General features: G+C 35.9%; 1 pseudogene; it reads right to left on the minus strand.

The window, feature by feature from the left end:
* Nucleotides 1-2764: 2764 nt before the first annotated feature.
* On the minus strand, nt 2765-6998 carry LOC114544813 (annotated as a pseudogene).
* Nucleotides 6999-7815: the final 817 nt, after the last annotated feature.

Below are 7815 nucleotides of genomic sequence, written 5' to 3' on the forward strand. Positions count from 1 at the left end.
GTTTTAAATCGATGGTTCGAATCCTAGCATAACCGTTTTTCATAATGAACTTCGTGAAAAGGATAAAGTAAATTAAATAACCATAAGCATTCATCACAAAATTTTGCATCCTAGTGGCGAAGACAATCGTCTCCCAAGTATTATATCGATGGTTCGAATCCTGCCATGACATTTTTCATTATGAACTTTGTGAAAAGAATAAAGTAAATTAAATATCCATGGCCGTTCAGCATGTCTTCAGCAGGCTGTCTTTTAAGTGGTAAATCGATGTTTCGAATCCTGCCAAAACCATTTTTTATTATGAACTTCGTAAAAGGGTAAAGTAAACTAAATAACCATGGCTATCCAGTACAAGAACTTGTGGTCTAGAGGCGAAGACGACTGTCTTCTAAGTGGTAAATCGATGTTTTGAATCCCGCTAAAAGGGACTGAACAGAGGGACTGGGCATCGCTGTCAATCTAATGTTAATTAGGGAGGACCTATATTCATATATTCTGTTACGCCAGGATGATTTTTATTGAAAGTGAGTTGTGTTCAAAAGAAATTAGCCAGGCACAGCAGATATGAATATGGTCCCCTCAATTAACGTCAGATTGACGCCAATTGGTGGGGGAAGGGGTGAGAAGATGGTCGTGGGGTGAGAGCAAAAAGGAAGGACGACAGGTTGATAAAAAGAGAGAATAGTTGATAGGGAACGCTGTAGAAGGGACAACATAAACCAGACAACAAGGAAAACAGCCAAAACAATCGTTGCCTTCACAAACTTGATAGTATGTGTAAAGAAGGGGGTGTCAAAAATGGCCAAAAATGCGCCACGTAATTTGTAAACAACCACTAGAGAGGTGTGAAAAATTTGCTTTGCCATATGTTGACAAAATGGACATCGTATACTAATTGGTTTAGTAAAAACGCATAGAAGAACGATGTTTCAAAAGCCTCTGTATGGGAAAACTTTTTTTACTGCGGAAAAATGTCCACCATGACCCACCATGTTTCTGCACACGTAGCATTGCTGAAATCTTTAAATTTTCAAACTCTTCATTCGCTCGTAATTTGCTAAATATTCTAGATGTATTGCATGTAGGCAATGCAAACCATGAAAATCATCATTTTATGGAGTGTTTGGGTATAATGGCATTTTCCTTCCCCTTACAAAATTGGTATACAACCCATCATCATTTCGCCCACGGAGTTAAAGGTTTGTTTACAGTGTGGAGAAAACAAATTGGTTCAATTAGATTTTGTCTGCGGTGAACGAAATCATTTCCTAATTCAGCGCCGTCAAAGAAAATTATATTATATATATATATATATATATTATATATATATATAATAATATATATATATATATATATATATTATATTATATATATTATATATATATATATATATATATATATATATATATATATATATAACTATATATTATATACCTTGCTGTCAGGATATGAAGATAAAGTGGTCAAGTAATTATTATATACCTTGCTGTCAGGATATGAAGATAAAGTGGTCAAGAACTATTTTAAGAGAACTTTAGCAGGTAGAAGAAGAGGACACAAAGTTGAGCTAATAGTAAGTGATAGGAAAGATTTTGCTTTCATGTGTAATTTTAAGAAGGGGCAATTGACAATTTCCTTTAATTATGGAGAATGGAATGTACATGGATTCCCCCAACATAGCTAATTCATTAATACTCTTTTTATATGAACTACAAAATATGCCCATGTTCAATGTTTTTATTTTTTGGCTGATTTCAAGCTAAAATAATGTGCGGTATATTACATGTGTCAGCAGTGTATCGCTGAATTAATTTCTGGAGATGAATGTGACCTTTCATAGGATGGGGGTTTTAATGTTGAAATTTGAGTTTCATACCGTAAAATTTATATACTTTCTGTTTATATATAATTTGATTTGTATTACTCATTTTGAACATTGTTTATATGTTGATTGAATTGCTGTTGAAATCATGTACTATTATGATAGCTTTTGTACAAAAAATCCATTTTAATGTTTACAAATGAAAAGAAAAAAAATTATTTCATTACTGTTGGTGTGCATTTGTATGTAGGTAAATTAAATAGTGTATCTGCAGTCTGTTGGTAGTTACTTATTCACACTTTATTACTGTATCATGTAATGCCGTGCTCCATAAATGCAAATCTTGCTTGCAAACTGAGCATTTACGGTATGTAGCCTGTGTGACCTTCATGTAAAGACAACAAACAAATAACTCTAAATTTGTCCAAGCTTCCCCCACCCGCCTCCCCCGTGCTTGCCGACATTTTTGGGAAATGAAATATTAACCCATTAAGTGCCAGCACTTTTCACATGACGAGTAAAATTGTCTGGTGTTAGACAGAGCAAATACTAAAGGTAGGGTGCATCAGGGCACAATGCCGTTTAATGGGTTAATTAGTAGATTTTCAGAATTTTGTCGGTAATTTTTGGACAAACACCCCCTGTCGACATGTCTTTATGACGGCCCTGATAGCTTAGTGTTCATATGTGCACCTCCCATCATTCCCATATCACAACAAATGAAGTCATTTGCCAGAATAATTTAATAAAAAATTTATTTTTCAAGTCAAATTCATAAAAAAGATTAATACATTAGCAAAAAGTTCACAAAAGGTTTGGCCGCATGCCCTGGCTACCCTGCTGCTGTTCTGTTCTCCAGCAGTTTAAGGTTTTCATCCGCTGGAACATAATTCACAAGAACACTGGCAGTTGAGTAACCCAAGTTGGCCAAGCTAATCAAACCTACTTAAACACAAGATTTTTCCCTGAGGAAACACTTGATACAATCAACCTCCTAAGCTTATCTGCACAGAATCTACACTTAACATCTGACATGCACACCTTCTGCAACCCACAATAACAGTATGCCAAATCTCCAGAGCTTACTTGTTTGGGAATATATGACTTGGCACAAGAATGATCAGATCTCTCATTAGGAAGGTTAAAACCTCTCTCCCTGAGCCAGATTAAGGATACAAACTCATGTCGGAAAATTTGTTCCCATCTGGAAACAAAATTGGTATTCCTGCTGTATTTTGCAATGAAGACATGTTTTGCCTCTCTTCCTTCCATTGAGTTAATACCGTTGCCAAGGTCATATTTGTCCTTCATGTACTGGGTATGGGCAGGAACAATATTGCCTATTGTCCAAACAGTGGGATTTACTTGAAAGAACAGAGCATTTGCCCGGAAATAGTCTCGACAGAGATTGGTAAGCTTCTTTATCTCATCATTTGAAATATTTATTCGACTGAATATCGAAACACAATCTCTAAGAAGAAGGCAAATGTATGCAAGAATATGCAGAATAGTTTTCTGCCTACCAGGCTCAGAAATAGGTTCAATATATGAAATTAATTTCATGAAATGCAGGAGAAAAAGTCTTGACTGCTTGCCAGTGAAGCGATATTCAAAACTTTTTCCATTAGCACCAGTTTCATCAAACCACTTGATGATCTTATTCGCTAACCTTGATAAATTGCATTCACGCATGGAAAGGATGTACATTTTAAATGGAGAGTTTGAAGGAACCTGAGCAAAAGAATTCACCTTCTGTCCAAGCTTTGTCATTGCAATTACTTCATAAAGCAACAACCTATGGGTAAGTGCACAAGCATTGTTTTTTAGGTGAAGCGGGTCTACATGAGCCCGATCAATCAACCTTCCAACAATGGGTTGAAATTCCTGGCGGCTTTTCAACTGGGCAATGAAGGATGTTACCTTAGATCTTACTGTGGCTGGTGCCAATGGTTTTTTGGCCATAGTTTTCTTAAAATCTTCAACCTTGTTTGCAGCAGAGACCCTGTCTTCATATTTCCAGGGCTTCCACATTTCCTTCCCAGAAAAACTGAAAGAACCTGCAAGAGAACTCATATTATGGGTGCTTACATTTGCAAAGGTAGAAAAGAAAGTGGCTGCGTTTGATAGTTCTCCACCAAAGAATGCCAACATCTTCATGTCGTTAGGCATTTCTGAGACATGAAATCTTACATTAACCATCTCACCACCACACTCAACCTGAAAGGTACTTTTCTCCAAAACACTAATATCACTCAAGCACTTTTGTAGAAACCGACGCACTGGCACACAATCCTCTTTACAATTGGCTCCAAACAATAGATAATTCTCATTGCTGCTTAGCACTTTCCTGCCTAAATTAAGAAAACTAACTAACCAGCAACACGAAGTGTCATCTTTTTCAAATGGTGCCCCATCGCCTCCAAGTGAAATATTGAAAGTGTAAGTTTGTTTCTTAAAGCATACAAGCTCATACCTCTTTCGACACACTAAGTAGTATCTAGCAAGAATAAGAACTATCTCCTGAATATTTCTATACACCCCATCAACTTTGTCAATTTCATCTAGACCATCACAAAGTGTTTCCCTAATGGAATAAAGTTTACCAATATCTATTGATTTAATATAATGTGCAAGCTTATGGTAAGGCAACAGTCTCGGAATAGGGCAGTTATTGATTTTTATACGAAGAGACTTTGCTTCATTACTCTTTTTGTAACTACTTGCCCTATAAACATTACGATACTTTTTTACCCATTATACCGCCACTATAATACACAGCGATACTTCTTGTCATGTTATCATTTGACTTTTCATAATCATTTATACCTTTCTGTAATATCTTAGGAATTACTCTTTTAACTGTTTTAACATTTGTTGAAAAAACATTAACTAAAAGTTTTTCAGAACATTTTGTTATTGCTGTGTCACACAGACCAACTTGGCCTGGTAAATTTGAGTGATTAGTAGCCCCATGAATCTGACATGCTGCCTCAAATGTCTCTGAACTCCTCCTTCTTGAAGTAGCTAGACTAACTGTACTATTTGCACCAAACTGAGTGCGGTTTCTCATTCTTATTGAGGTTGATCTCTCTGAAATAAATCTTTTCTTCCTAGGTGGCTCTGAACTACCATGACCTGCTCTACCTGCTCTATTCACTTCACTGATAACATCACCCCCTTCCTCAATATATTTATCAAGGTTTTCAATCTGAAGGCAATTATGAATTTTATTTAGAATGTGTGCAGCAGGAAAAAAAATACAAAAGCCAATATAATATACACAGCCAAAAACACCCAAGTTGCAACAAGTCTGCTGCAGGCCTGTTGCAACTTGTTGTATCAAACTGATATCTGATGTGTTCGCATGGCTTGCATCAGCTTGTTCAGACAGGGCTGTTACAAGTTGTCAACAGACTTGCTGCAAGTCGTCAACAGACTTGATGCAAGTTGTTCTCATCAGACCTGATGCAAGTTGTCAACAAACCTGTTAGAAGTTACAACAGACTTGCTGCAAGTTGTTCAATCAGACTTGTCAAGCTTGGGATTGACAAGTTGCATCAAGACTGCTAATTATGACAAGTTGCAACAAGACTGATTTTCACAGGCTTGTCGCAACTTGTTGAAATTAACCAGCTTTTTGCAACCGGTTGATAACTTGAAACAAGCCGGTAAAACTGACAACTTGCAACAAGTCTGTGGCGTTTCTGGCTGTGTAGTAGAGTACCAGTCCGTGAAACATGCTGCTCAGGTCTACATTCAAAGCACAATCAAATTAATATTTATATAACTCAATTTTTTAAAAAAATACACTAAATTTTGCATCTATTCGTCTCATTCTCTCACGTTTTGAACAAAGTTCCTTCTCTTTCTGAGCTAATTGCACATCTGTTTCCTGAATAGCTTTTGTTTCTTTTAAAACATTGTCCCATTTCTCCTTCTGCAAGACCATATATTTCCCAACAGGAAATCTGTTGTATCGCCTCTTCCTTACACCACTTGAGGCAGCCATGCTAGAAACATGATAAAATCCATCAAAATACAAGGAAAATAAGCGCTTTCTTGCCAAACAAAAAACATACGATCGAAGAACAATACCTAAGCGTTAAGTATTTGCCAAAGAACAAGCACAACAACGTAGCTGCCCAAAGTTTAATGAAGCCAAACATACCATTGTGTGTACTCAATGTGAATACCAAAACAATTCTTCAAAATAGGGTATCTACTTGCACGTAAAAAGTAGGTCAAATTAAATCTTTTCTCTGCATATTTGGTATCAAACGGGAGATTTTGATCAGCTCTACTTCGCTCATCGACTCAATTTTCTGAACAGTAAAAAGAGGCCTTATGGGAAGGCGTAAAAGTGGAGATAAAATCGAAATTCCTTGTTTTTCCGTATTAAAAAAACTCGAACCCAGTTTCCCAAAAATTGCGGGTCGCGACCGACACGATCTACGTGAGCGAATTTATTCCAGCCAGTGCCCGCCGTGGTACCTCTAACATGAGTGCAACCTTTCGTTCACTGCAATGTAATTTATAACCACTAAACTTCTACACAAAAATATGGCATATGTTGATGTTGAAATAGTTTCGAAACGTTAGCTTCAGTTAGCTTATCACTTTACTAAGAACCCACTTATTAAATTAGAAAAGGAATATGGACCTAACTTTTTGAAGACAGAGGGGAGGGGGGGCATTGATACTATGATGAATTACGATTTTGAATTTATTGCGAATAGTTTCATTTTAGGGAATGAGGTATAATTAACCCGAACATACCATATCACTTCCACTTTTATGACCAGCAAAGTCTTTGTAGAACTTTTAAAATATAATAATCAGTGGTTAATTGACAGATTGTACAATACAGTAAAACAAAGGTACGAAATAATAAAAATTACACTTCCTTACTAAAGCCTCTGTGATAAGGTCTTCTCTGCGCTCAGTAGAAATTGTAATATTCTGAGTCTTTTGCCTGCTTTGTCTATAAAACAAAAACAGTTTTTTTACAAATTACCAGCAGTTGTCAGTTTTATTTTATCTCAAGATTGACAACTGACCTTTTCTCCCACCAATGATAACTTCTGTTGGTGCCTTCAAGCTTGGCAAGATGTTTAGAAAATCTTTGAAAGCCCAATAAAATATTTTTGAAAATTTGTCAGTTAATAACTTACTCCATGTGGTTACCAACCATTCACATGTGCAATGACAAAACTAGATTGAGAACTTTATGGCTGCAGTTATATTCCAGTTGCCAAAATACATAGAAAGACAGAATGATAGTTGTCAGGTGTTGAAATCCTACATACAATAATTTGCATGAAATTATGGAAATGATAATAAAATCCTAAAAGGACATAGGATTGATTTCAACATCATTTGTTAGGAAAATCAGCAAAAGAACCTCTATTTTGGAGTTGGTCTGAATTCTTGACATTTTGCCAAAACTTTCTAATAGTTGTTTATCATAACAAAGAGCTATTATATATGTTAGGCATTTGCAAGCAAATTCCAATTTGAAACCACAGGATCATGCAGCAATTATATTGTATCAATATGGTGGAAGATAGGAAGTCAGGATACATATCACGTCAGATAAGCCCAGGTTGCAAAAGACATCTTAATCAAAATTTACATCTAAATGACTTTGACAAACATTGACACTCAGGTATTAAAGTCACATACTCGGTTAGAAAACTTGTAATTTGTAATAACAAAAATATTACAATTACCTGGTATTATTTAATATACCAGAGCAGTACTTGAGTGTGAAAGTACAAAAGTATCCAGAACTATTACACTTACTCAAAATCGAAAACATTCGATTGCAATTCCGTTATGATCTTTGGCGCATACCCGATTCGTGAACTTTGACGTCGGGCGCGTGATGAAAGGACTGATGAAATATTATGTGGCAGATCACTAATGAGGGTTATAAGGCCGTGTTACGAGTAACGAAATATATTGTAATAATTAAATAAATATGTAATGCATAA

Source organism: Dendronephthya gigantea, unplaced genomic scaffold (assembly GCF_004324835.1).
Source record: "Dendronephthya gigantea isolate DGI-Jeju-01 unplaced genomic scaffold, DenGig_1.0 000969F, whole genome shotgun sequence".
NCBI classification, from domain to species: Eukaryota; Metazoa; Cnidaria; class Anthozoa; order Malacalcyonacea; family Nephtheidae; genus Dendronephthya; species Dendronephthya gigantea.